Raw genomic sequence first — 27,735 nt, forward strand, 5'->3', positions numbered from 1 at the left:
TTTAAGTGCGGGGGCGGGGCCGCGGAGATGAGGGGTGCGGATTGATTGGGTGATGCTTTAGGGGATGGACGATTTAATGAGCTAATAGCGCGATGAAATCACGGTGGTCTGCTGCGACGCCGTAGTGGTACCATTACGATTTCTTTTTTAAAAAAACGTGTGAACAGAGGAATGTGTAGCGTGGCGGCAGCGAAAAACTAGCGCTAAAACTAGGTAGTGTGGAATCAGCCTTCCACTTCCGGGTGACATCATCACTTAGGTGCTGGAGCATGCGCACACTGTGCAATGGGCCAATTTGGGCCTCAAATGGGCCCAATTTGGCCCGTTTGGGGTCCAAATCGGCCTGCTGCAAAGCACACGCCACCCCCGGGAGCACACCTGGGAGACTCGTTCCCATGCCCTTCTCCCCTGCCAGCCAGGTGAGTGGTGTGTGAGGAGGGTGGAGGGTGAAAGCAGAGGATTCCCCGCCCCCACCGAGAAATGCAGTCCCTTTGCTGTGCCCACCACACTGTGTCAGAATTCCAAATGCGTCTGCAGGCTCAAAAAGGTAGGGGGGCTGTGATTTAGAGGCAAAGGAGGTGTGCTCAAAACAGTATAATACAGAAGGCCAGTTAGGGTAACCAGCCTGTAGGTGGGGCCTGGAGATCTCCCAGAATGAACTGATCTCCAGATTACAAACATCAGTTCCCCTGGAGGAAATGGCAGCTTCGGAGGAAATGACAGACTCTATGATATACTAAAGAGACCAGACGAAACTGTAGCCCTCAGTTATACCAGCACAAATATTTAGGATCAAAAGTTTAGTATCACATACAGAACACATGAACACAGAAGCCTACAAGTTATTTAAGGTAGGGGGGAAATGCAGGGGGCAATGATATCAAGTGGGAAATTTAAAATTTGATTTTGGTGGGATGAAGTGACCTCACAGGAAGGACTCAGAGGAGCTGACCTTTGACCTGGACAGGACATCATAGGGCATGTCATCAGATTCCCACTGAGCTCCTTCCCTTGGCATTGCTCCTAGATCTATCCCAAGATGGAATTGACAATCTTAGTTATAATTTTCCCTGTATTCTTATTGCAAAAGCCTTCTGGAGCAAGTTGGGATAAGAATGCAGCATCAGTCGTTTGTGTTTACCCAGTTCCCATCAAAAATCAATGCTACACTGGGAAATAACAGACAATGCGATGTAGTGGTTAGTGTAGGGATTCCAAGTGCCCACCAGTTTGCCTCCTTGTGGTTTTGGTCTGCCTGGAGATTGCCCACCACTGGCAGGCATCCCAGGAACATGCACAGTACACAGGCTCCCAGTGGGGTGCAACGACATCACTTCCAGAAGTGACATCGTCGTGCCAGCCACAGGAGTGCTCTCACGTTTCATTTGGCACTGGTTTTGCCCTCAAACAAGCCGATTCTCAAAAAAATCAAGGTCACTTATAGAAGTGACATCATCACACAAGTGCCAGGAGACACACACACGGAAGGCACAGCATAAGTGCCAGCTCCCGCCCCCGCCCCCCCACACCAGTAGGGTAGAGTTCCCAGGTGCCCGCCAGGAACTTCCTCACTACAATTCTGGACTAGTTTTAAATTTGAACTGTGAGCCCCATACAAGGAATTCTGGGGACTGTAGTTCGAACTAAAAAATTCAGAGCCCTCACAAAATCCCACTTCCCAGATGAGATTTAACATGCTTGGAAACCAGATATAAATTTGTAGTGCAGATGGACTCCTACTAGTAAATTCTCTTGGAAAACCAAATTTAGCAAATAAAAAATAGGAAATGATACCTCAGAGTAAGAGGCTACACAATCTTGGCAACTGCTACAAGCAAAAGAACCTTGATGAAATACTCCTTTAAAGAATTTGAACCAAAAGGGGGGAATAAATACAAATATTTTGATTATATTTTTCCCTAAAGTGTTTCAACTCACAGGACTGAAACTGCAAACCTAAGAAAATGGGAATATTCCCAGTGCTGACTGGAAACTCCTAATGGAATTTCTTAAATGTATAAATGTGTTGCCTGTTTGCTGACTGGGTATTTGTGCATACATCCTATTCCAAGGTATATTTTTTAACAGTTAGAAACAGATCTACTTTTTCTGGCATTCTTCCTCATCTGTCAGAAGAGGGGCTGGAGGAATCCAGTGTTGAGATATTTGAAAACAGAATCTTTTTTTTTAAAGTAGATTTCAAAGTTGTTTTTATTGAACCTTTTATAAATTAGAGCCAGTTCTGTTGGAGATGATAACAGAATATCAGATCCAGCCTGTATTGATACTGACAGCTCAAACACAAAATCACTTTGGTAGACAGATTTTTCCCATCACACACAAAAAAATGCTATTTTTGCTGACAACAGTAGACGCTCCTTCTGCAAAGCACAATATTATAGGTATCCAAGAATAATAAATAGGATACTGTGTCCTATATTTTCTATTATATATATATATATATATATATATATATATATATATATATATATATATATATATATATATATATATATATATATATTCTAGAAAGTGACTGACAGAATGTTGCTAATTACTATATATATATAGTATGGTATATATATATATGTATATAGTAATTAGCAACATTCTGTCAGTCACATTCTAGAGTGACCAGAACCCTGGGTGGAGCTATGCACATAGAAATGGATATGGTTACCAAATCCAAAAACAAGACTGAAATCTTGTTGAAGAGCATCCCCATGTAACTTCCAGCCTTATGAAGTTTTGGTGAGGTTGAAAACTTGCACCATGTTTTATGTCCGTTTGGCCAGTCCTCATAAAAAGTATTACGTGGATTTCGTTCTTGGTTTTGGGTGTCACGTGGGCTGATGTAGTTGAACAACTTTGCCTACTTCACGGTTACCAAATGCCACTGAGTCCATGAGACAGTCTGTAAATGAGCAGAATAGCTAGGGATGATCAAAGGATTGGAAGAGGAAATAGAAAGCTTGCTTGCTCCCCTTCCCATCTCCGCAAAACAAGGACAGAGACAGCATTCGCTTCCAATCCAATTGAACACCTGAGGGTCAAATGCATGTTTTTCTTACAGTCATGTGTTTGAGGGGGACTATGGGGTGGGTGGGAGAGTCTCCTTGAGAATACCAAGTTCTGAAATCATCTGTTCTTCTGACGTAAACTTTCTGATGATGTAAACGGCCACTGTGTAAAAGCGGACAATAGAATAAACTTCAGTTCAACCACATCTGAGAGACATTTTTTAAACTTTATACAATGCAGCCACAAGGGCTAAGATTTACAAGGAAAATTCTGCATGGCTTGTTATGTCAGAGAGGCTTGTTAAGTCCAGCTGAACCCTCACCTCCAAAAGGCTGAAAGTTTTCTTTTCCTCAATAATTCATATTGATAACATGTAATTTCACGTAAGGTCACCAACTGGGCAGGAAAAAAAATGTCTTATCTCTTTAATAGAGCAGAACTGAGCAGCTGAAGGTTTTCATAGCATGAAGTTAAATGAAATCACATGATAATTTTTGCAGATCCCATGGATATTAAAGGACAGCTAGAGGGACCCGTTTAAAAGCTAGCAAACCTAGTTATGCCTGAGCACCATCTTAACTTTCTTGCATATAAGTCACCTTCTGTCATTCACTTCTTGAGGGAAAATTAAAGTGTCATACTCAAGGTTACCATTACACTGGGTCAAGTCCCTCCCCAGTTGCAGAAATAAAGAGTTAGCCTCTACCAGGAAGACCCCCACGGAGGGTATGATGTGTCTCTGTGCTAAGATCACACTGAGCCTTCCCCACACAAAAGAGTGGTTGACTTCTTTTCACTTCTGCCACCTTCTCACCTACCGCAATAATGGATAATTAGCTAACTCTAATTCTCCACTTGGAAAGGACAGAATAGGGAAGGTCTCTATTCATGGTACAGACCCACTACTTCTTGGTTTTAAAATTTTTCTTTATTTAAACTATAAACTATAGTTTAAAACTATATAAACTATATAAACTATAGTTTAAAACTATAAACTATAGTTTAAATAGTTTATAGTGTATAGACCCACTACTTCTCTAGGAAAATAGGGGAGGTCAAAATGATCTCACTTCCCCACAAACAAGAAAACATGTCCCACTGTGAGTCACTTACAGGCACTTCTTTCTACCATGACGGAATATTCCTCTCCGCAAATCACAGCACAGAGCATTTGCCCCAACCAGGAAGAGGGAGGTGGGACAGCAGTACCTAAGGTTTTCTTTAACCAATACAATAAACTTCAAATTCTTCCCATCACAGGAGCAAAAGAAATTAAGCTCTTCTTTCTCCTCTGAGAGTGGACATACACTCTGCGAATTACCTGGGGATGTTCAAGTGCAGGATTTGTGTGCGGTCCTCAATTCACGTGCAAGCTGTCTCTTGCTTGGCATATGTGTACGCCACTTTCAGGGAATCCCCTTTGTGTGATTGCATTTGCACGTGAGTACTAGAGATGGGCATGAACCATAAAAAAATGAACGATGCAGTTCGTGGTTCGTCACGTTTCACGAACCATGAACTTTCACAAACCTGCCCCGGTTTACGAACCAGTTCATTTTGGTTCATGAAAACATCACTTCTGGGCCAGCAAATCACCACTTCCGGGTCAGCAGAAGGTCACTTCTGGGTCAGCATAAGTTCTACAGAAAGCCCAACCCCCATTGCCTAGGAAACTGATTGATTGGCATCAGGCTGTCTGAAGTAACGAACCAAAAATGAACCAAACACACTGCCCTAAAGTTCATGGCGGTTCATCACAAATGGGCTCTGATGAACCGCTGGTTCACGAACCATGAACCAGCCTGGTTTGTGATGAACTTTGGTTCGTATTTCAGTTCGTGCCCATCTCTAGTGAGTACCGCTAACTCAGGAGGTCAGAGCTCCAATTCAGCTCTGTTTTCGCAGTGAGAACTCTCAGGGATGGACACTGCAGAGCAAGTACTTTAGGCTCCTCTGATTTGCCAATTTGCATTTCTTTAAGGTGTGAGAAAGTGTTAGTAGAAAAGAGCAAGAGTCCAGTAGCGCATATAAGACAAATAAAATTTGTGGTAGCTTTCACTCACTTCTTCAGATATCATTTTCTTCAGAAAGCATCAAGATCTGCATTTCAATGAGTGGATGTGGGAGGTGAGGAAAACTGGGAATTCGGCAGTTGTAAAGAGCCTGGGATACTTTTAGCAGCTGAGGAGGAACTGCTATCAAACGTGTGAATGTATTCATGTGGAGCAAATTGAAGTGTGACTGTGCGAGCAAGTGCATGGGAAGTTGGAGGGGGAAGACATGAAGTGAGGTTCACTTGAGCATCCCAAGGTACTTCGTAACATGTATTTCCACCCTGAGGCAATTACAGGTTTTTAAGAGAACGTGGTACTTGTACTGTGAGCAATAGCAGAATAGCAGAAGACTTTGTTACTACCGCTCTGTTTGGTCATTCAAAAGCATATAGAGGGGAGTGGGATTGATCCAATTAGCACCCCTCTGAACATCTGCACGTATAGACAAATTTATTTATGTAAATATATCCTGCATTCCTCCTCCAAAGTAAGACCCCCCCCCAAAGAGCAACAATTAAAAAATGACAATACAAGAATAAAACAAGAAAAGCAGCCTGGAAGTGAGTCTGAACAAGTGAACAAAGGCCATTTCCACACGTCCTTAAAAGGACAGTCCACTCATCGAACGCTGGCAGCTTTTCTCCTTTACTCCAGACATGTCCTTTTTCAAAACGGTTGCAGGCTGTTTGGCTTCTGTTTTTTCAGCACCTCCTGAAAAGGCACCGAAAAAATGGAAGCCAAACAGCCTGCAACCGTTTTGGAAACGGAGACTGGAGTCAAGGGGGAAAGCTGCCAGTGTTTGGTGAGTGGGCCACCCCTTTAAGGACGTATGGAAATGGCCATACTCAGCCTTTGCTGGAATAGTCTCCCCTGTCAAGCAGCAGCACAGACAGCATCAGGAAGAAAGCATCTCCTGCACAAGCCACCGAGCCACATTTCAAATGCCTGCGCTGAGCCCTGTGCATGTACAACTGTATACATGTAGGTTTTTGTTTGCACCATCGGAGAACTCTGCTTTTGGTAGCATTCCATAGTATGCATAGGACTTGAGGCAGATATCTGACAGGTACAGATATTTGGACCAGGGCTAGTGGGTGCAATTCTGTTCCCCACTGCAGGCATAGAATGTATGTTTTTTGAACTACGGAGAAAAAGCAGAGTAACTGGAACCTAAACAGTTCTGCAATCCAGACTTCACCTTTGATAAATCCACATAACACAACATTCCCAGAAAGAACTGAGAGGAGCGGGAAAGGGAATCAGCAGAAGATCAAAACTTACTACTCCACAAACATTCTTTCTATAAGAATTTGTTTTCGATGAGGCTGTATTGAAGTTCATTCCACTGACGGCTGTAATGCTATGACAACTGACGTCACTAGAAAGCCTGGGCCAGAAGAAAAGAAGATCCCAGATCTGGGCATTCTCACAGAGAACCCCAGAGTCCTCCTCTAACACCATCTTGTAAAAAAAACACAATTTTCTTCCAACTTGGCTTCCAGACTCTGTTATGGCTCTCCATAGCCTATAACCTGTCAAGATAAAATATATGTGTGGACAACATACAATCTCTGCTGAGTATTTTATCAGCTTACACTCTACTGAGGCAAGGCAGCCAAAATTACTTTACATATTTTGAAGGAGTTTGAACTTCTAAATATTTCCTGCAGACTGACTGAGAAGCCATTATTTCAACGTTCTTTGCGCAGTTCTGCACCTCTACCATAGCTCTCAAGCTTGGTTTAAATTTGATGCTCTCTGTGACTTGCCTGTGGGGTTTTTTGTGTGTGTGTATTCACAGGGCATCTTGCTCAAACCAAGCTAATGCCCATGTAAAATGGCGACACAGCACTGTTCAGCTGAAACTTGATACCAAAAGTAAAAGGGACTTTTACAGAGCAATCCTAAGCAGAGCTACTTCCACACCAAGGATTTCTCATATTTCGACCACCCAACTGGTGCATTTTTTCATGTTTCCTCATGACATCATCCTCCATTTGTCCACAGACCATTAACAACCTGTTCCTTCCACACACAAAAACCTGCTTTATTTTAAACCTCTTAAAAATCCGATGTTTCCTGGGCAAGATGCTATGGGCACAAGCAGTCTATCTAGTGTTATTCCTGCTCGTTTTTTTTTTAAAGAAGAGAGTCACCCACAGCTCAGCCTGCCTTTGGAGGGCAGGGGATTATTAGAGGTGTCTGCAAATACATGGAGATTTTTCTTTTAAAAAAAATGAAGGTGTTGCATTACCCATGTTCCTCAACATTTAAAAAAAAATTAAAACAGGGTAGGCAAAGAATCCTGAGGGTCACATGAAAACACAGAACGGGTAGGCCTTCATGCACATCAGATGTGAAAGGGAAACTGCAACTAATAGTGAAGAGAAAACAGATTACCCTGGGCTGTCTGGAATCTCCACTGCAAGGGCGATTTCGCAGAGTTGCATCAGCAACCAGGCTACCACAAAATATTACTCTGGTGTGGAAGCAGCTCAGGTCTACTCAGAAGTCTTACTCCCAGGAAAATGTTCTTTGGACCACAGCCTCAGTCTCAATCAGTGTCACATTTAAATCAGGTCTCGGTTGTGAATATAAAGGTGTTTTTTTTCCATTTTAAAAAAGATGCTGTTCTGTCAGAGCCTTGGAGTTCTATACCCCCTAAAAACTCCAAGGGGAGTTTTGACTTAATAAGGTCTGCTGGACTGACGCCACGGTCACCACAGAACAATGTTTATCCAGCATATTAAAAATAAAAAGTGGGGGTTGTAGTCTGGGTTTTACTGCCAGATTCTGAGTGCGGGGGTGAAACCATAGGTGGAGGCTACAACAGCTTTTATATTCTCAGAATCCTTTCACCACCCCTGACTCAGCCAAAAAAATCTCCAGAGAACAAATTCATCTGTCAAAAGAAGAGTCATGGTGTCCTTTTCGGTGGGGGCACCATTTCTTTTCTCTGATCTTTTCAACAATGATCTATTGTATTTTCTTCCTTGTATGTGAAGAGACAGTTGCATCCCCCTGTACATCAAGGCACATCCCATGTACAATTGGCCTCTGTGGTACAAAACTAAATGCCACAGATAACCAAGTCCATATCCTTGACGGGATCAAAAGATCCAGGAACCTTGTGGTCTGAGGTTGTCCCTGCATCACAGAAAGCAAGGGTAGAGACAGAGACTGCATTCAGACATGATGTCAAGCTGTGGTTTGTCGTTATGGAAGCTTTTTGGAAAATTTCTGGTTCGCTGCATGCCCTTCCACTTCCCTTTGTATGCAGCTCGGAGACTGAAGATTTCCACGGTTCCGACAAACCACAGTTTCTTCATGATTCTTGAATCAAATCAAACAACAAATTTGTTTATCCTCTTGCCCTAGAAACTAGGATTCCAAACCACAATGTAATCACACTTTGGCAAGAGAATAGACACCAGTGTATCTTTTTGCCTTGGCTCAGGGCTCATGATTAAACTGTGGTTTGTCAGAAATCAAGAAGTCTTCAATATCCCAGCTGTATGGGAAGAAAGAAGGGAGGAGAGCAGAAGCTCAAGGACTTCCAAGGCTCATTCCCATAACTACAATCTGTTTTGTCATTAGGTCTGAATCGTTAAATCTTTATTTTAACTCTTTCTCTTTAAATCTTGCAGATTGCATGTATACCCATGTCCTCTATACTGAAATGTTGTGACATTGATTGTACTGACTCACACTATGTAATTCGCCTTGAGTCTCAGTAAGAAAGGCAGAATATAAATGACGTAAATAATAAAAAAAATTCCATATGATGTGATGTGTCTAGCACTATGGGCCAAGCTGCACAAGTGACAAATGGCACTTGAACGGCAAGTGAACAGACTCACATGTATTCCTCCCTGTTCACTTGTGTTCCACTTGCACTCCAGTTGATCACATGTGGCTGGGAAGGGCTTTGAGATCACGCAAACTATGGCGATTCATGAGGCACGGGCCAAACTAGATGTGCAGGTTTATAAAGAGTTGGGTCTGGATTCCCCAGACCTAACTCGGGTTTCTACAGCCATACAGCAGTGAAAAAGTAAATGGATGTTTAAAAATAACAGCCTCAGAATAGCTCTGTGGCGGGGGAGGGGCTCCTCCCTTCCCCTCAAGCCATTTCTCCATGTCAAAATAGCACAAGGGTTCCCCCCCCCTCTGTTTTTACTGCCCCATGTGTACAGAATACTCCACATGGAGCAGAAAAAACGGGGGAAACCTCCCTCTCCGGCTATTTTGACAGGGGAAATGTCTTGAGGGGAGAAGGAGGAGCCCCTCCTCCCCCCAAAGAGGCATTCCAAGGTTATTTTTTCACAGCTATTCCTCAAAGCTGCTATGTAGCTGCAGGGAACTTGAACTGGGTTGCGGGAACCCTAACCCAGCCCTTTAAAAACCTGCATGTCTAGCTTGGCCCCAAGCCTCAACATCAAGCTCTAAGATTCCTGGTTGAAGATATGAAGTACTGGAGTACTGACTTTACATAGAGTACTGGAGTACTGACTTTACATAGTACCTATCAATGAGGGCTCATTCAGTTTTTAAATGTGGTGATCATTAATTTACTTTTCTAAATCAAAATGCATTCGTAGAAAAGTAACACCAAGGTAGGTTATATCCCTTGCCACAATCCTAGTATTTGCACTGAGCAGTAATCTACTCTAAATATTTAAAAGCATCTGTATGCTACCGTTTTTGCCAAGCAAGTCTTCTTCCATTAATTAGGTCCTTGTAACAGGTATGGTAGCATGAAGCCTAAACAGCTGGCAGATGTTTGTTAAACTGTTACATTTGGTTCAGTAGACTACATTAGTTTAGGTTTGGCTTTGCTCGTGTCCCAGAGTTCTGAGGCTTCCATTTCTGCCAGCGCAGTGCACCACTCAGTTCTAAGAGAAGACAACACCCAGTGCTTAAAACCCATTATCAAGGAAAGCAATCCTCCATCCAACCCAACAGCAATTTAGTATCCCTATAACCACATCTATATTTTTATAATCCTGCAGCAAAAAGTCCACTATTCTGTCTTCCTGCATGACTTTGGCACAGCTCCGAATTTAAAAACCCAGTTGACCTCCTTTTACAAAAGCCCAGTATCTCCTTTTTCCCTCCGATGAATATCAGTGCCGTATCCTTGAGGTGTGGCCATGTATCAGTGCCAATGTCTGAGAATCCTCAGGGGAGCTGGCACTAGCCACAGGACAGGGTGGGAGGTGGGCCTCAAAACAAAACAAAAATATTTTTCTGATTACATTTCAGCTCCCTGTTTTTCCTGCCTTTGTCCATGCTTCACCCTTGCTATAAACTGTACTTTGAGAAGGCACATATCAGTGCAGGTAGGGGTGAAAGACGAGACACACAGCTCTGGAGAGCAAGAATTATTCATAGAAGTATTTGCCAGGAGAAGAAATATGAAAACAATTTTTTTTAAACAATCAGGAAGTTATTGAAACTGACTGCTTTGCACCAATAATTTCAGTAAGTGGTTTTAAAAGAGAAGAATGGTGCAAAGAAGTCTCGTCATCTGCATATCCTGAGCTGTAGGTTTACAAGGATATATTCCAACATTTCTGTTCCTGATCCATTGGAACAAAGTTTGTGTGGAGGGTTCTTTTTTGGCAAGAAAAATGCATTGCATTTCTTATCAGCTCATCCTCCAAGAAGCACTAGGTGACATACATATTTTTTCCTTGCGTGATCATTCCTGTGAATTTTAGGCTCAGAGATGACAACTGGCCCAAGGGTAATTGCAGGGTGGGATTTAAAGCCACATCTCCCTGGTCCAATGCCAGAGCTCCATCCACTCACCAGACTCCCTTTCTTCTTTCCTGCCCCTCAAAAATTCTTTTTCTTCTTATACTTTATCAAGGACTTCCTTTTTGTCTTCTCTTGGAGCCTAAGAATGTGCCAAAATTGGGGTTTTGTGTGGTTCAGAAATAACACACGGTAAAAAAAGCTAAATTTGAGTCCAGTAGCACCTCAAAGACCAAAAAGATTTTCAGGGTATAAACATTCAAGAGTCAAAGCTCCCTTGATCTCCCATCCAAGTATTGACCATGGCCGCTGGCCAACCCTGCTTAGCTCCCAAACCATCCTGTGCTCAGGCTAAGCTAGCTATTTGGGCTGCTGTGCTTAATGAAGACACATACAAAAATTCGAGTCTAAATCAAACTCATACTTCCTGTTTACAGAGGTTGGTGGTGCTGAATAGTACAAGCCGCACCCCCTGCTTGCTCAGAGTAATTAATACTAACTCTTCTTAGGACTGCACTGCCAGTTTTAAAAACCAGTGTGTCTAAAAGGCACTAAGCAAACATTTAAACATATTAGGTGACATTTAAAAAGCTCTAAAAGTCAAATGTCTGCTAAGGCATAGAAAGAAAGTCCGGGGAGGGGTGCTTGGATGATGAACCAGGTATGTGTGGTGGCAGAGAAGTGAGCAAGGAGCACTGAGAAGCAAGAGTTCTCTTCACAGCAAAAGAACCCACGCTTTACTTGGCCTGCTGCCCTCTCTGGAAACTGGTACCATGTTTTTCATTTACCATCTTGAAAACATACTTAATTATACCCTGCAGAAAAGAAAACATTACAGCAATGTGAAATTAAGAGCGATTAATATATTCTATGAACTTTCCCCATTTGGCTCTCCTTTGCAGGTTGTGCTCAGGTCACGCACGCCTCTTATCCCACCATAGTTATACTACTGGTTTCTAACCTTATATGTGCTATGATTTTCATAAAGGCACTTGCATAAAACTCTTTAATGTCTTTGCTTTTCAGCACTCTTACTAAAAGGAATGTGGACTGCACAGCAGACAGAATGGAGCAAAGCAGAAACACCCTAGATAAAGATCATATATTTTCTTCAGCGCGAGAGAATTCTGGGGGCTTTCCAAAGACATATCAACACTACCGAGGCGCTCTGTAGGCAGAAAGTCTATAAAGTGGTTCTTCTCACTAGAATTGGCAAACTCCACAGTTGGAGTAGGCACGTACATCTTTGGAGTCTCAGGATTAGGAACAGTTTAATGCTGGATGTTGATGAAAAATATTGATTTTAAAAATACAAAAACAAAAGGCTGGTCCGTGAATGATGATTTGAACCAGGTGTGTGATTTGTTTTTTTCTGATTTTTTTCCCCTCGATGAAATTCATGTATCCAGATTTTTAAGGGGGATTTTAGGCAACTTCACCTGAGAGCTTTTTAAGAGCCTCGGTGTCCGAGTGATGAAATTCATTGAGTGAACATGAGCCAAACCTTCAGAGATGTTGTGAGGATAAATAGCAGGTGGAAGGGTCAGATTTTAAAAAACTATTTATTTATTTATTTAATTAATTACACTTCTAGACCACCCTCCCCGTCAGACAGGCTCAGGGCAGTGTAACAACATACGATTTTTACATAAAGATTAAAAACATTAAAAAACATGTAGTTTAAACATTAAAAAACATGTAGTTTAAAAAAATGTAGTTAATCAATAATTGCCTGAGAATGATAGAGGCATGGCTCGGGGAGGGGGGAAATATATGATTGTGTCTCACAACATATATTTTTAACATTAAAAAGCAACTATAGAGAGGAGCGATTAGATTAGGACAGTGTGCTCAGTCCCCCACGAACCTTTTATAGCTACAGTGGGAGTAATACTGATGTCTCACTTTTTTCCCTAGTGGGGTTAACAACAGTTGAAGGGAGTGATTTTTATGGAGAAAGAGTGTAAGCGTAGCATAGCTGTTAAGAGTGCTGCACTAGGACCTGTGAGACTCCAGGTTCGAATCCCCCCTTTGCCACGGAAGCTCACTGGGTGACCTGGGTGAGCGACACACACTCAGAGCGGGACCACAAGTGATGCCTGACACAGGTTGGACACTTGCCAGCTTCCCTCAAGTTTTGATGGGAAATGTTGGCGGAATGTTGGACAAGTGACAGTTGAAAAGTCCATTGGACAGCAGTCAGAGAGCGAAGCTGCAAGACCAGGACGCCTACATTTCCCTTCAAAACCTGAGGGAAGCTGACTAGTGTCCAACCTGTGTCAGGCGTCACTTGTGGTCCCGCTCTCAGCCTAACCTACTTCACAGGTTGTTGTGAGGATAAAATGGAGATGAGAATGGTGGGAGCCACTTTGTGTGGAGAGAAAGGCAGGATATAAATAAAGTAAATAATTAAATAAGGAGAAGGGGTTACCCACCCTTTCACCATTGCTCCAATTCAAAGTGGTCTCCCTTGGCTGTTTTTTGAGGTAAAGAATAGGTGACAAAGTCTAACCACAAAGTTCCCACATAACTGTAGTTCAAGCCAGAGAATCTGCCCTTTCAGGGTTCGCCACGTTAGAACTTCCCTGATTTCACTGCTTCTGATCTGACTAGGCTGACACTGTTTTTAATTGTGTTAACAATTTTGTTTTTACTCTGTTGGCTGCCTTTAACGTTCTTTGATTGGAAAGGCAGATTAGCTATTTTCCAAACAAACAAACGCAATATGGTTTTGCCACAGCAGCTCCCATTGGGGCAGTTAAGCAATGTTTCTCAAATTTATCTTTCTTTAAATGCAGTCTGCATTCCCCAGACCCTCTGGGACTCATGGGGTAAAGGGATGGAGATTCTCTGCTGCAACTGTATGCCCCCAACTGCGGAGCATAAGAACCTATGGATCAGCATAAATATCAAGGCTCTTTTGAGAGGGGATGCTCTCCGCCTTCTTTTCTTTCACCAGGTCACCCTGACTATTTTACATGGTAGTAGGTCAATACCTGATAGGCCCAGACAGATGAAATGGGTCACTTGCTGAGTCTTGGCATTTGTGAAACCCCTGCAGATATGCTGGCTGATTCCGCACACGTTGGATAATGCACTTTCAATGCACTTTAGCAATCGTTTGGAAGTGGATTTTTTGTTTCACACACGAAAAATTCAGTTCCAAATTATCTCTAAAGAGGATTAGAAGTGCATTATACAACGTGTGCGGAATCAGCTGCTGTCTCTCTCTCCACAAATCCCCAGATCCTAACACATACATTAAAGAACCTAGATGTTACAGAACCGTTCTCTAACAAACTCATGTTCCATCCACACAGCCAGGATATTGCAAAAAGAACTTTTAAGTGGGTTGCTCCTTATGGAAATGCATCTGTGAACCACTCAACCCCTCCCTATCTTTTCACCATTACACTAATCCAAGCCTGTGGCAAAATACATTCGTGTTTAAAGAACATTTGATTTCCACCAAATTCCTCCTGTCTGCTTTCGATCATTTTACTCCACATAATTTTCAATACAAATGCATGGGAGTGGAGCACACAGGCAGCCATAAGCAGCCCAGTACCACCTGGTGATATTGACCACCACGTTCTACTCATGGATGCACCCGCACGCAACTGTCAACTTCCCACCTGCTCCCAGAGAGCGTGGTCACGGGTTAGCATCTCAGCAGAAACAGAGGGAGAAGAGGACACGAGGAAGGACAGAGGAAAATTAGAGCTGCAATCATATGCACATAGGTGTGTCATGTGACATCAAGTCGCCTCTGACCTATGGCGACTCTATGAATCTCCGAAACGTCCCATCATTAACAGACTTGCTCAGATCTTGCAAACTGAAGGATGTGGCTTCTTTTATTGAGTCAACCCATCTCGTTTTAGGTCTTCCCCTTTTCCTACTGTCTTCCACTTTTCCTAGCATTACAACTATGCCTGAGATTATAAACAATTAATTCAAGCCCTTTTCAGTGAGTTTGGCATCCCTACCTTGTGCAGCTTGATATGCACTGTTGCCATTTAGTATTTTAATACAAACATATTTTCCAGCTTTGTTACCTGCACTAGGAAACCAACATTTTATTGAGAGTATGCATTTGTGCTTACTGAAGCTTGGAAAATATGTGTGCATACAAAAATGGTGTGTGCGCATATCAAAAGACTCATGCATAGCACTCTTTGCGGGTATGCAAGGCAGGAGTGAAAAAATCCTTCACTTTAAAAGGGCTTCAGTGAGACTTTTGAGAAAATATGTTTAGGATTTCACTGCGTGACAAATAACTATGCGCACAATATTAGATGCTTAAATTTTAAGTGTATGGTCAGGGACTTATTTGGTTTTAATCTATGTAAAGCACCTAGTAATCTACAGGCACACTATAAATACCAAATCCGTACAAAGGATCAGTGTAGCCATATCAGTTTTTCACAACATACTTTCAAGCATTCTGAGAGTGAAGAAAATCCAAGCACACTCCAGAAGTCATACCAAAAGAGAGCGTGTGTGCGTGGGTTACACATTAAATCCAGAGCACAATGTTATTTCCAGAGTTCAAATAAACTCTTGATGTCTGGGTATATCTGGACAGACCATGTGCCTAAGGGTCATTCTGAAGTTGGAGACAGACTTTGTTTTAAACAACTGAAGCCAATTAGGAAAAGAGGTCAATACTCATGGTTGTCTACTCATCCCACTTTTGTCTTCAGTCAAACAGATTTTGCAGGGCTTTGTTTTAATTTCAAAAACCTGCAACGCCTGTTTGGCCAGAGGCAAAGGGGGAATAAAATAAATATATGCAAAGTGATATCCCTCCTAAAACCATTCTAATTTCTCTTAAAGACTACAGTAAGCCTGTGTGGAGAGAAAGTAGTATTATTCAGGCAGGTGGCTGTTGTACATGAAGGCCGTAGATGGAATGAGGTGCTAGATTTTTATAGCTCCTTTTAAAAAAAAAGCCCTTGCCTTCTAAGGAGGTTCACACCAAATTGGCAGGCCACTGTAGTTGCCTTAGAAACTTCTGTTTAGCATAGTTTAGGGCCATTTTCACACTTCTTACCGGCCACGGAACATCGTGCCAAGCTCCCAGAATGACAGCATCTTCGTGGTGTGATTTCGCATGAGAACTGCAGTTCTCGCATGAAATCGTGTCACGAAGACGCTGTCGTTCTGGGAGCTTGGTGCAAAATTCCGTGGCTGGTAAGCAGTGTGAAAACAGCCTAGATTTACACAGTCATATTTTGGCAGGCCTTTTCTTATGGCACAGGACTATAGCGTAGCACTGCCAGAGCATGCTAAAATCATGGCATGCAAAATGCAAGTAATGCCATTCCTTTAATTAATATTCACAATAACAAAGGCGAACAAGCACATTAACGTAATTTTCTCTCTGCAATAATCTGTGACTTCATCTTTGTGGAATTCTGAATTACCTCCTGGACCTCATCTTTAGCAGAGGTCTCATATATTTTCATGAATGCTGAATTGGTGCATTATGGCCATATGCTTTTCCTGGAAGCCTGACGAGCGCAGGTTCTCTTTCGTGCACAGTCGGAAATGGCTTGTGCAAGCGGTGCGTGTTGGCTTTATACTATACACATGTAAAAAGTCAAGCAATAATTTACATTGATTGCATAATGAGGTAATCTGTCTCTTTCCAGAACGGCCCTTCAGCTCAAGCCGGTCACACCTGCAGAATAGCATAGTCACATCTGGCACATAAATTGCATGCTCGAGAGAGGGACTCTTTATGCCTCACAGGGAATACGCCTTTCTGCAGCCTTACTGTACAATGATGTGCGTTTTGCCTCAGCCACCTGCCTTTGGCAAGGCCAATGCGATACATGAAGTATGTAACGATTTCCTAACAGGCCTTCAAGGAAGTGGGGAGGGATTCCATAATTTTCTTAGGTGGCTTCATATGCCGTTCCGCAGCTGATTTTATAGCTACAGTGGCCTTCCAAAGACTTAACCTGAAGATGCTCCCCACACACACTCACATTTTAAAGAATTACTTGTTCTGTACCTCACAGATAAATGGACGATACTTTCTCTTTTTGGTCATATCTGAAAACTCTCAAAATATTTCCCTCTTTCTTTCAGTCTAAGTGACCCAGTTTCTTAGCTTGTCCTCATGCCTTTTATTTTCTACTAGTAACAAAGCCCATTGTGTGTGTGGGGGGGATACAATGGGCTCTAGAAAGGGCAGGGTAGGCGGGCCAGGCATTGCCACCTCTGCCACACCCCGATTTGGTCGAGGGGAGGGCAAGGTGGCCGGGCCCGGCATTGCCTCCTCCCCAGTGCCATGATGGGGGGCAGGCATCGAGGCAGGCACCTGCATCCAGCAGCGGCCTGTCCCAATGCCACTGGGGATGGACTGGGCTACTGCAGGCAGGGAGTGCCACCGGGGAGGCAGCAACAGTTGTCCTAGAGGGCTCCTGTGCCCAGCAGCAGTCCATTCTGGCCCTGTTGGTGCTGGATCGGGCTGCTGCAGGCAAGAAGTGCCGCAGGTGGTGCCAGGCATCCTGGCAGGTTCCTGCTTCCAGCAGCAGCCCGTTCTGGCCCCAGCAGCCCATTCTGGCATCGTTGGGGTCAGAATGGCCTGCTGCCCAGGCCGCTGCAGATGGGGAGCGCTGCTGGGGGGGGGCAGAAGCATGTGCCCTAGTGGGGCACCTGTGCCCAACAGTGACCTGTCCTGGCCCCATTGGCACCAGATCAGGCCGCTGCAGGCGAGGAGTGCCACCAGGGGGGCAGCAGTGGGCAACCTGGTGGGCTCCTGCTCCCGACAGTGGCCTGTTCCGGTCCTGTTGGGGTCAGAACAGGCTGCTGCCTGGGCCACTGCAGGCAGGGAGCATTACTTTGGCAGGGGTGGCATCAGGTATCTTACTGAGCTCCTGAGCCCCGCTGTGGCCTGTTCTGGAGGCCAGGTCTACCGCCCTGTAAAGGAATGAGAAGTAGACCTGGTGTCCAGGAATACAAAAGCCAAGTCTACCTGGCCAGAAAAGGATTGGGAGGTAGATCTGGCCTCCAAGAATATGGAGGCCAGGTGTACTGGCCCAACAAAAAAAATAGTTGGTAGACCTGGCTTCTGTGGGTCCAAAGGCCAGGTCTACCAGCCTGGCAAGGCTATGTGCAGTAGACCTGGCCTCCAGGAGTATGGAAGCCAGGTTTACCCACTCAGCAGACCCATAGTAGGGCTCCTGGGTGCAGAGGCCAGGTCTACTGGACCAACCAAGGAAGAGGAGGAGGTAGGCTGGCATGTGGCTGTTCATGCTAAATAGTGCAGCTGACAGGCATGGGGCATGAGGTTGTAGTGGGAGTGGGGAGAAGGCAGGGAGAAAGCAACGGGGCACAGGGTTGTGGCTGGGGTGGGCGGGAAAAAGCAGCAGGGCCCATGCCTGTCAGCTGCCTGCGGGGTTCAGGGTTGTAGTGGGGGTGGGGTGGGGAGGGGAGAAAGCAGCCCAGCACGCTCCTGCTGTGGCCTTGACTCACCTCTTATCCCCCGCTAGGGGCGCGAGACCACACCTGCGCAGTGGAATCCTGGTGAGTCGTCTCAAATACGCATACTGAATTATGTAGTAAGATACATGTTGTGACTTCAACAAGATTGACTCTTTAAGCAAGTGAATGTAGGACCACAGCTCGAAAACATTTCGGTTTTCTTTGGGCATATTCAGAGGGTACCTATCCAGCACCTATTATACTCAGCCACTGAGTTATCGCGGAAGTTACCTTCCATAACCATTCTTCTCAGAGGCCGGTGGAAAGCTGGAGGAGGAGATTTTTTTCGCCCTCACAGAAGCTTCTCTCTTCTTGCTGCTGTCCATTGTGAGACACACACCTATGTGCATTCCACTCTCCAGGTTTCCCCTCTTTTTAAAAGAAAATTGCTGCCTCCTTCTGACTTGGGGGGAAACAATAATACATGTTGTTAACCACTCTGAGTGGGCCGTTACGTTGTCCTCAAGGGTGGTATATAAATCGAATGTTGTTTTTCTTGTGGCTAAATTTTCCCATCTGAGAGAGTCCCTGATTGATCAATGTTTTTCTTCTCCTCCCAGCAGAGTAGAGTAGTGGTTAGAGTATCAGGTGAGGATCTAGAAGACCCAGGTTTGAATCCCCACACTGCCATGGAAGCTTGCTGGGTGACCTTGGATCAGCACACGCTCTCAGCCTAACCTTCTTCACAGGGTTGTTGTGAGGATAAAATGGAGGAGAGGAAAAGGATGTAAGCCACTGGGAATGTCACTGGGGACAAAGGTGAAGTATAAATGAAGTAACTAAATAAATCATTCGTTGAGACCAGTTCTGATGAGATTCTCCGAAAAAGACAGCCCCTCACAGTTGCTTCTCATGTTTGATGGCAACTGGCATGTCAACATCTTCTTTTACAGAAAGTGGGCACTTCCTGTTTGCAAGGAAGTGCTGGTTACCCCCTTAAGGGGGGCTTAATCCTTCCCAGTGCCCTCTCAGGGCCAATTCGCAGCCCTTTCTCATGGGAATTATGACCATTACATGTCAAACTGGCCATGAGTTTGTTTCCAAATGTTTCCCAAGTGTCAATGTGTCAATGAGGTTGCAGCCTTACCCCACAAACCTTAATGACTTCAGGGCCCAGTGCAGTGAGCTAACAGGGACTGTATGTGATCAGGCTAGCTAAGATATAGGAAATGTTGGTATTCAACATCAGCCCTCGGAAGTATGCAGCCTGTACACAGAACAGGATTTCTGCCTTCAGGTTCAAGGCTACAGCCTTGGCCCAGATCTCAGCACAAACCCCAGCTCTGGTTCAAGCTCTCCAGTTTCAGCTCCTGTAACTCGACCTCAAAGACCTGGAGGAAACACTGCAAGTCTGGATTCAATTACAGACACCCAGAAGCCGGGCCTGGTCTCAGCACCTACTTTTGGAATGATTTGAAAGAGAAGGCAAGTGGCAATTTAGTTCTGGAAAGATCTCCCAACCAGGGTTCCCCCCCCCACACACACCGACTGACTTATTGCAATGTGGACAATAAATCAGGAAAGGTCATAAAAGTGACCCACCAGTGGTGGCCCACCACCCTATCACTAAGCTAAACATGTAACCTTCATCCTTCTTTATATTTCACTCAGCCCTGATTTCTTCCTGTAGTCAGATTGTCCAAGCATTCCTTTCAAAGCCTGCGAAAGCAGGGAGGGCGGAATATAAATATAATAAATTAAATTAAATTAAATTAAATTAAATTAAAGTCCAGATTCTATAGAAAGTAGAAAAAACAGGAGGTCAGATCAATTCAAGGTTACATTGGAAGAAGGCAGACCAGCTGAATTTTAGGATTGCCAACTGGCAGTTGGGCCTTGGAGATGTCCCAGAATTATAACTGTTCTCCCACACTCTGGAGATCAGTTCCCCTGGATAAAATGGCTGCTTTGGAAGATGGAATCTATGGCATTTTATCCCATTGAGGGCCCAACCCTACCAAAACCCTGGATACCCAATAATTCCAGGAATTTCCTCAACCAGAGTTGGAACCCTACCAAAAATAGGGTTACTGGACCAGAAACCACACCTCCAAGATGCAATTTATTTTTAAATTGATTTGTAATAATTCTGTCCCAGAGGCCAGGGCCGTATTAACCCATGGCCGGGCCCCTAGGCTTTCAGGTTTTTGGGGGCCCCTCTGGCACTTCAATCTTTCGCCCCACTACAGCTGACAGCCTGACCCTGTTACAGTAGGTACTAGACCGCAGTACATAGCCCTATATCTATTTTGAGGGTTTCCTGAAGAATTCTATTCACAATTTTAAAAATATTTTTACTGTGCAAGTAGAACTCTTCAGGAAAGCACATTTTGGGGGTATAATTGTTCAATACTGTAATATTTTGAAATGAATAGTTTTTTAATTATTTACAAAAAATATATACTGTATGGATAATTGTTTTAATATAAGAGACACTTTGTTTCTCTTCAATAAGGAAGCAGTTAATTATTTTATTAATAGAGGTTATATAAGAGAATCAATTAATTGTAATTTATGTAAGGGTGTGCCTCAGCAAAAAAAATTGGCAGGCTCCTAGTCCCCGCAGAGCCCCTAGGCGTCAGCCTAGTCAGACTTATGAATAATACGGCCCTGCTAGAGGCACTTCTTATATACAATTAAAATGTACACGAGTTTGGTGTAGGAGAGCCAGTTTGCTTAAGAGTAGTGCAGGTGTAGTGCTTAAGAGCAGCAGGACTCTAATCTGGAGAGCCAGGTTTGATTCCCCACTCTTCTGCTTGAAGCCAGCTGGGTAAACTTGGGTCAGTCACAGCTTTTTCAGAGCTCTCTCAGCCCCACCCACCTCACAAGGTGAATGTTGTGAGGATAATAATAACATACTTTGTAAACTGCTCTGAGTGTGACATTAAATTCTCCTGAAAGGTGGTATATAAATTGGATGTTGTTGTTGTTATAATATAAACAATAGCCATATATTAAAATCATATTTAAAATAGACCCAGTGTGGTGTCTTGAGTGCGGTTGAGTGTCAAGGTGGAAAAACCCGAGTTCAACTCCCCTAAAGCCATGATACTCGTTGGGGGACCTTCACAAGTCACTGTCTCTCAGCCTAGTATACCTCACAAGGTTGTTGGGAAGACATAATGGCAGAAAGGAAGTATGCTGCTCTGAATTTCTTGGTGGAATGCTGAATAAAAATGTACTATCTAGACAGAATTAAAGTGTTCTGGAATTCTGTGTGGACACCCCAATTCAAATACACTTTCATAATCATTCATCCCAGTTAGATTCTTCTAATGACTGCATACTGTGAAATTTATAGGGCTTAGTAAAGAGATTAGGATTTCAAGAGTGAATAATTTATTATTATCAGATTAGGAAATTGTTAAGAAAAGGAAGTGAGGGAAGAAATCAAGCATTTGCAAGTTAATGTGACGTCTAATTTTGTGATATGGGAAGCATTAAAGCTTTTGAGAGTGTTCTTCATATATATTGTCGCTTGCAAGAATGGAAAGAAAAATGAATTTTAAAATGTCATATATCAAAAGATGAAACCTTTCACAAAATATAAGGGGTGGGGAGTACATCTTTATATTTTTTTAATATATAGACACAGTGCAGCTGAATTTATTGGAGATTTTTAAACTATGTAATCCTTTGGCTTCTGAGAAAAAGAAAATAAGTATTTTAAATCTGGAAACAAACTTAGGAAGTTCTTGGCACAGTGAATAAAACAACCTAAGGGAAAACATGGATTCCACCTATCCAAACAAAAGGATTTAAATTGGAACAAAAGCTTGCAGAATTATATTCTTGAAGTAAATCTTTTTTAAAAAAAGCAAATTAGAAATATTACTAATTAAATCCACTTTATAGAAGTCAGTGAGGAGGACAGATACCAAGAAGATACTTAAGAAATTAGAAAGGTCACGGACAAAATACTAAAGAAGTCAGAAATAGCTTAACCACTCGATTTCATAAAGTTCATGAAGATGAGACAGCACTTAATAGGGGTAACAAATGAAGTGGTGAATATAGGGTTGCCAACAGGACTCTCAGGCCCCCCCATTATAGCAGCTAGGGTTGCCAGCCTCTAGGTGGTGGCTGGAGATCTCCTGGAATTACAACTGATCTCCAGGTGACAGAGATCAGTTCACCTAGAAAAATGGCTGCTTTGGAGGTGGACTCTATGGCATTATTCCATTCTGAGGCCCCTACCTGCCTCAAACCCTGCCCTCTCCAGACCCTACCCCCCAAATCTCCAGGAATTTCCAAGCCTGGATCTGGCAACCCTAATAGCAGCAGATCACCCAGCTCCCACCAGCAGTCACCCCTCCTGCTACTGCTCACTTGGTCTGTGCGGGGAAAGGCATCCAGAAAGGGAGGGAAGCAAGCTAGCAGGCACAAAGGCAAAGCATTCATGCATCCCTGACTGAGTCCCTGGTGATGACATCATTACTGGTGTGGCCCAGAACTGATGGATCATGCTGGCTCAACCTGTCCCTTCCAGGTCACATCAGAAATGACATCCTCGCTGGGGACACATGCTCAGTGTACAGACAAGTACCTGTTCCACCCGCAACCCCCAGGCCCCTGGTTTGGACTTCGGAGGGACCTGGCAATCCTTTTTTGCCAACCTCCAGATCGGAACAGGAGATCTACCAGAATCACAACTGTTCTCCAGGCTGAGGTCCCTCCCCTCCCCAAATCCCACCCTCCCCAGGCTCTACCCTGAAATTTTTAGGAATTTCTCAACCTAGAGCAGACAACTCTACATAAATATAATGAGCAAATGTCAGGCATGTGGTCAAATGCTAAACTTTGATATTAAAAAAAGCCAAATACCCAGCAAACGTTAGATCTTATTGACCCATCACATCAGGCTAGAGTCTCGGACTAGGATCTGGGAGACCCAGGTTGCACTTTGTGCAAATTGCCAAGGAAGAGAACACACTTTGCTGTAGCATTTTTCTAACATTGCTCTGCTGTTTCTCCATGCCCCCAGTCACCAGCTGCCTGAAGAAGAAATGCCCTGTCTAGGGTTGCCAGGTCCCTGGAGCCCAAACCAGGGGATGGGGAATTGTGGGGGGGGGGGGCGTGCATTGGGAGAACTTACCTTGTGCATATGCATGGCATCCTTGCAGGGAATGATGTCGTTCCCAGCATGACAAGGAAGAGAAGACTCCCAATCTAGTGTTGGGGGCTGATTTTTATCAAATCAGACCTGCATAGGGGCCTTCACTTCCTTGTCGTTCCAGGAATGACTTCATTTCCAGCACGACAAGGAAGTGCTCCGGAGCACATGTGAGTGCACTGCAGGGCTCCTGGGACCATTCCCAGTGCCTCTTCTTCCCCCTGAGGGCCAGGTGAGAGGTGGTGGGAGGGTGGAGGCTGGGAGTGGGGGGTCCCCTGCCCCCAACAGAGGAATGGGACCCCTAGCCCTGTCCCTTAATAGGATGTTATTTACCATATGGTGTTATTTACCTCCATGCCATAAAAAGCTTCATTTGCCCATTTCCACACATTAAGCTTCAATTAAGAACATTTTTCTCCAGGACTGTTGGCAACCCTGTCTTTAAGATGCCACGAGACTGTTCTTTTGTTCTCATGAGAGTTGAGAATTTAGCAGGATGTTTTCATGAGATGAGAACCAGTGCAAAGAAGAAATAGCTGAAGACCATGTTTCCTTATTCTCGACAAAGGCAAATGCTTTCATGAGAAATTTGAAGAAATAATTAGCAGTACAGGAAAGGTGAAGTTGTCAAAACAGTATAAAATTTTAATTAAAACACAGAGTCCTAATTTTAACAGATATTGCCAAATATGGGACAGGGCTCTTGAACAAGAAAAACAGGATTATACAAGGAGATACATAAAAGGACTGGCAATAAAAATTTCCCCATATGTCAATTTAATCAAAAATTACTATAAGAACATTTTTAGATGGTAATGACACCCTGAAGATTTAAAAAAAATTATAGGAATGTTCTGTTTAATTGTTAGCAATGTAACACCTCAAGACCTGATTTGATACATGCTTGGTAGAACTGGCCTTATATCAACTATTAGGCAAACTAGCAGAAATATCAAGAATTGCTTTACTGCAGTTGATACTAAAGCACTTGTGCTGGGTAGGACCATTTCTATACGTTTGACAAAAAACTAATATTTCTCTTGCAAATAGCTGTGCAAATAATTGCTCAATTCTGAAAGCAAGAAACAAAACAATAAGGTGCAGTGGGAACAAGTATTTTTATTCCAATATACTGCCCCTACGTGTTTCATTGGTTCTTCTTCGGCATGTGTGTGTGTGTGTGTGTGTCTGCATTATAATTTCAGGTGCCTGACCTGGATAGCCTAGGTGAGCCATCAGATCTCAGAAGCTAAGCAGGGCTGGCCTTGATTAGTAATTGGATGGGAGACCTAAAAGAATACCAGAGTTGCAGAGGCAGGCAATGGCAAACCACCTCTGTTAGTATTTTGCCATTAAAACCCTGCCAGGGGTTGCCATAAGTAAATTATGACTTGAGGGTACTCTCTGCTTTCTACAGCAACAGTTTCTCTGGGCAGAATATTGTATAGGGGCAGAATATTGAAATAAAACTATTTTTCCACTGTTTGTTTGTTTGTTTGTTTGTTTGTTTGTTTGTTTGTTTGTTTGTTTGTTTGTTTGTTTGTTTGTTTGTTTGTTTGTTTGTTTGTTTGTTTCATACTGGATAAAAGGGTGAGGCCCTCTTATTCAGCATCAATTTTGGAAGGGAAAAAATATTCTGTTACTTATATTATTGGAAAGCAAGAACTGTACAATAAATAGGGAGGTTTAAACTCCTATTTTAAACATAGGATATCGAGAATTGGGAAAAAGTTAGAGGTACTAGAAATCGTTAGATTGTGTTTTCTTCAGTAGGACAAGAGTAATAGAAATAGTGACGGACATTGAACACTTTTCATAATTGGATGAAACTTTTGGAATTTTGTTGAACTGACAAGAAAACATTTTGAATCGGGGAATCTTGCAGCGGTAGTCCTACATGGATTAGGATGAATGTTGATGACTTTAGGAATTTCAGTTTGGAAATATTTTTGTGTGTTTTGTTTGCATGTGTAGTGTGTCTATTTTAATAATACACTTTGGACTTAAAAAAAATGTTCTGCATACTCTATGATACTCTATGACATTTACAAGATTCATGCCTGGAGAGCTGTTGAGAATGGAGCCCCATGGGTTTCTGACAGTTTTGCAAAGCAATCTTGCCCTGAACTTTCACTTTATTTCTTTAGATATTTATATCCGGCTTTTCTCCCTCATGCAGATCCAGAATGGTTCACAACATCATTCTCCTCTCTTCCATTTATCCTCACAACAATCTTGCGAGGTAGGTGAGGCTGAGAAAGAGTAACAGGCTCAAAGTCACTCAGTGAGCTTCCAGGGCAGAATGGCGGTTCTAACACTATAACTATTACGCCACAGTGGCCCAAAGCAGCTAATAAGTTATTGACCAGGCCTGCCAGTTTAGGCATTCTTATAAAAAAGTAATTTATATAGGGCCACTAAACCTGACAACCAAAGGGGTGTGTGGAATTAGGGGGGAAATTACTTTGGGCCTCTGAGTGTGGATTAACCTTATAATCTACCAAGCCAAACATATGAAATGATGGCCCAGTCCAGTAAACTTGGTTTTGTTGCTTTCCTCAGACTGCAAATACCAGAGGTCCTGGCAGACCACAATGCATTGCTGGTGATTGCACAGGCCAGCTCTTAGAGGTTGTTCCACAATTCCCCCTGCTCGTAAATCGATTCCACAAATTCTGATTATCCATCACTTGTTAGGATTAATTCCACACCCCTCCCTGTAAGTGAACAGGGAGGAATACATGTGAGTCTGTTTGCTTGCCATTAGAGATGGGCATGAACCAGAAAAAAAAATTAACCATGTGGTTCGTGGTTCGTCAAATTTCACAAACCATTAAAAAAAAAGAATTCACAAACCATGAACCACAAACTTTCACGAACCTGCCCCTGGTTCGTAAACCGGTTCATTTGGTTTGTGAAAACGTCACATCCAGGTCAGAAAATCATCACTTCCGGGCCAGCAGAAGGTCACTTCTGGGCCAGCAGAAGGTCACTTCCGGGTCAGCAGAAGATCTGCAGGAAGTCCATCCCCTGTTGCCTAGGAAACTGATTGGCACCAGGCTGTTTGCAGTGACGAACTAAAAACGAACCAAATGAACCAGCCTAAAGTTCATGGCGGTTTGTCAGAAATGGAATCTGATGAACCGCTGGTTCGTGAACCGCAAACCGGCTTGGTTCATGCTTAATTTTGGTTCGTATTTCGGTTCGTGCCCATCTCTACTTGCCATTCAAGTGTAATTTGTCACTTCTAGCTTGGCCCTTAGCGATGGGCTTAGTTATTGCAAACAGTTTAGCATGCTGTTTCCATCATCACCAGAGAGGCAGGGTTGCTGGGATAGAGGGAAACTCCAGGTATCCTGGAGCAGCTCTAGTGGCAATCCTAAGAGCTCTCTCTTGTGAGTAAGCCCCATTGAATAACATGAGACTTACTTCTGTATAGACCCTTAGAATTTCTCCCTCAGTGTTTCCCCAGCCTGGCTGCCGGAGGATTGAACCTGAGACTTTTCCATACAAAGCAGGGTTTGTTCTATTGAGCTAAGGCCCTTTTAAGGATGTGAAAATAACTGTGTGTGTTTTATGTATGTGGTGGATTATATGTTTGTTTTAATAATCCTGAATTTAAAAAACAAACTGTTGTGCACATAGAGTCAAATTATGCTTTGAGAAATATCATATGGTACAGTCCTAGGACTATAATGCTTCAGGATACAGAATATAATATAAGGATACAGAATATATGGTACAGTCCTAGGATTATAATGCTGTATTCATATTTGAATGCTTTCTCATATCAAACTCATCATACACATATCAAACTCAGGATTAAACTTTGCCTACAAACAGAAAGAATGTATTTCGGAAGGACGGGGCGGCGGAGTTCCGTCTTAAACTTTTCGCAGAAAGACCTGGTTTTCTATGTGCAGAGAGACTTTCTATCCCAGTGCAGGAGAATATTCAAACATAGAATCTATCAGTTGTATTAGAGCAGTACAGTCTGGGAGGGCTGTACCACATGATATTTCTGAATGTGTTCTTTGGGAGAGATTCAGGAACTTCTTGTTAATTGAACCTTCAGGAGGCAGCTGGTGACATGAACTAACCAAAAACAGTTTTACTGTTTCTTCTCTTAAACTAAAACCACAAGCAATGCCAACTATTATCTCAAAGAATATTCCAGCAATCGAATATGAAAGCACCTGCAGGTTGACTGGAGTCCTGCCAGGACAGATTATGAATAGCTCAATGTTAGCATCTTGTGCCTGGTAGGCCAGATGAAACTGGCAGCTGGTT

The 27,735-nt window shown here is 43.2% G+C and overlaps 1 protein-coding gene across 1 annotated transcript in view; it reads right to left on the bottom strand.

Annotated features, from left to right (window-relative positions):
- CALD1 (caldesmon 1) overlaps positions 1-27,735 on the bottom strand; it is a 231,441-nt gene that overhangs the window by 193,217 nt on the left and 10,489 nt on the right. The window lies entirely within an intron of this gene.

The sequence above is a fragment of the Eublepharis macularius genome, chromosome 9 (genome assembly GCF_028583425.1).
Source record: "Eublepharis macularius isolate TG4126 chromosome 9, MPM_Emac_v1.0, whole genome shotgun sequence".
Lineage (NCBI taxonomy): Eukaryota > Metazoa > Chordata > Lepidosauria > Squamata > Eublepharidae > Eublepharis > Eublepharis macularius.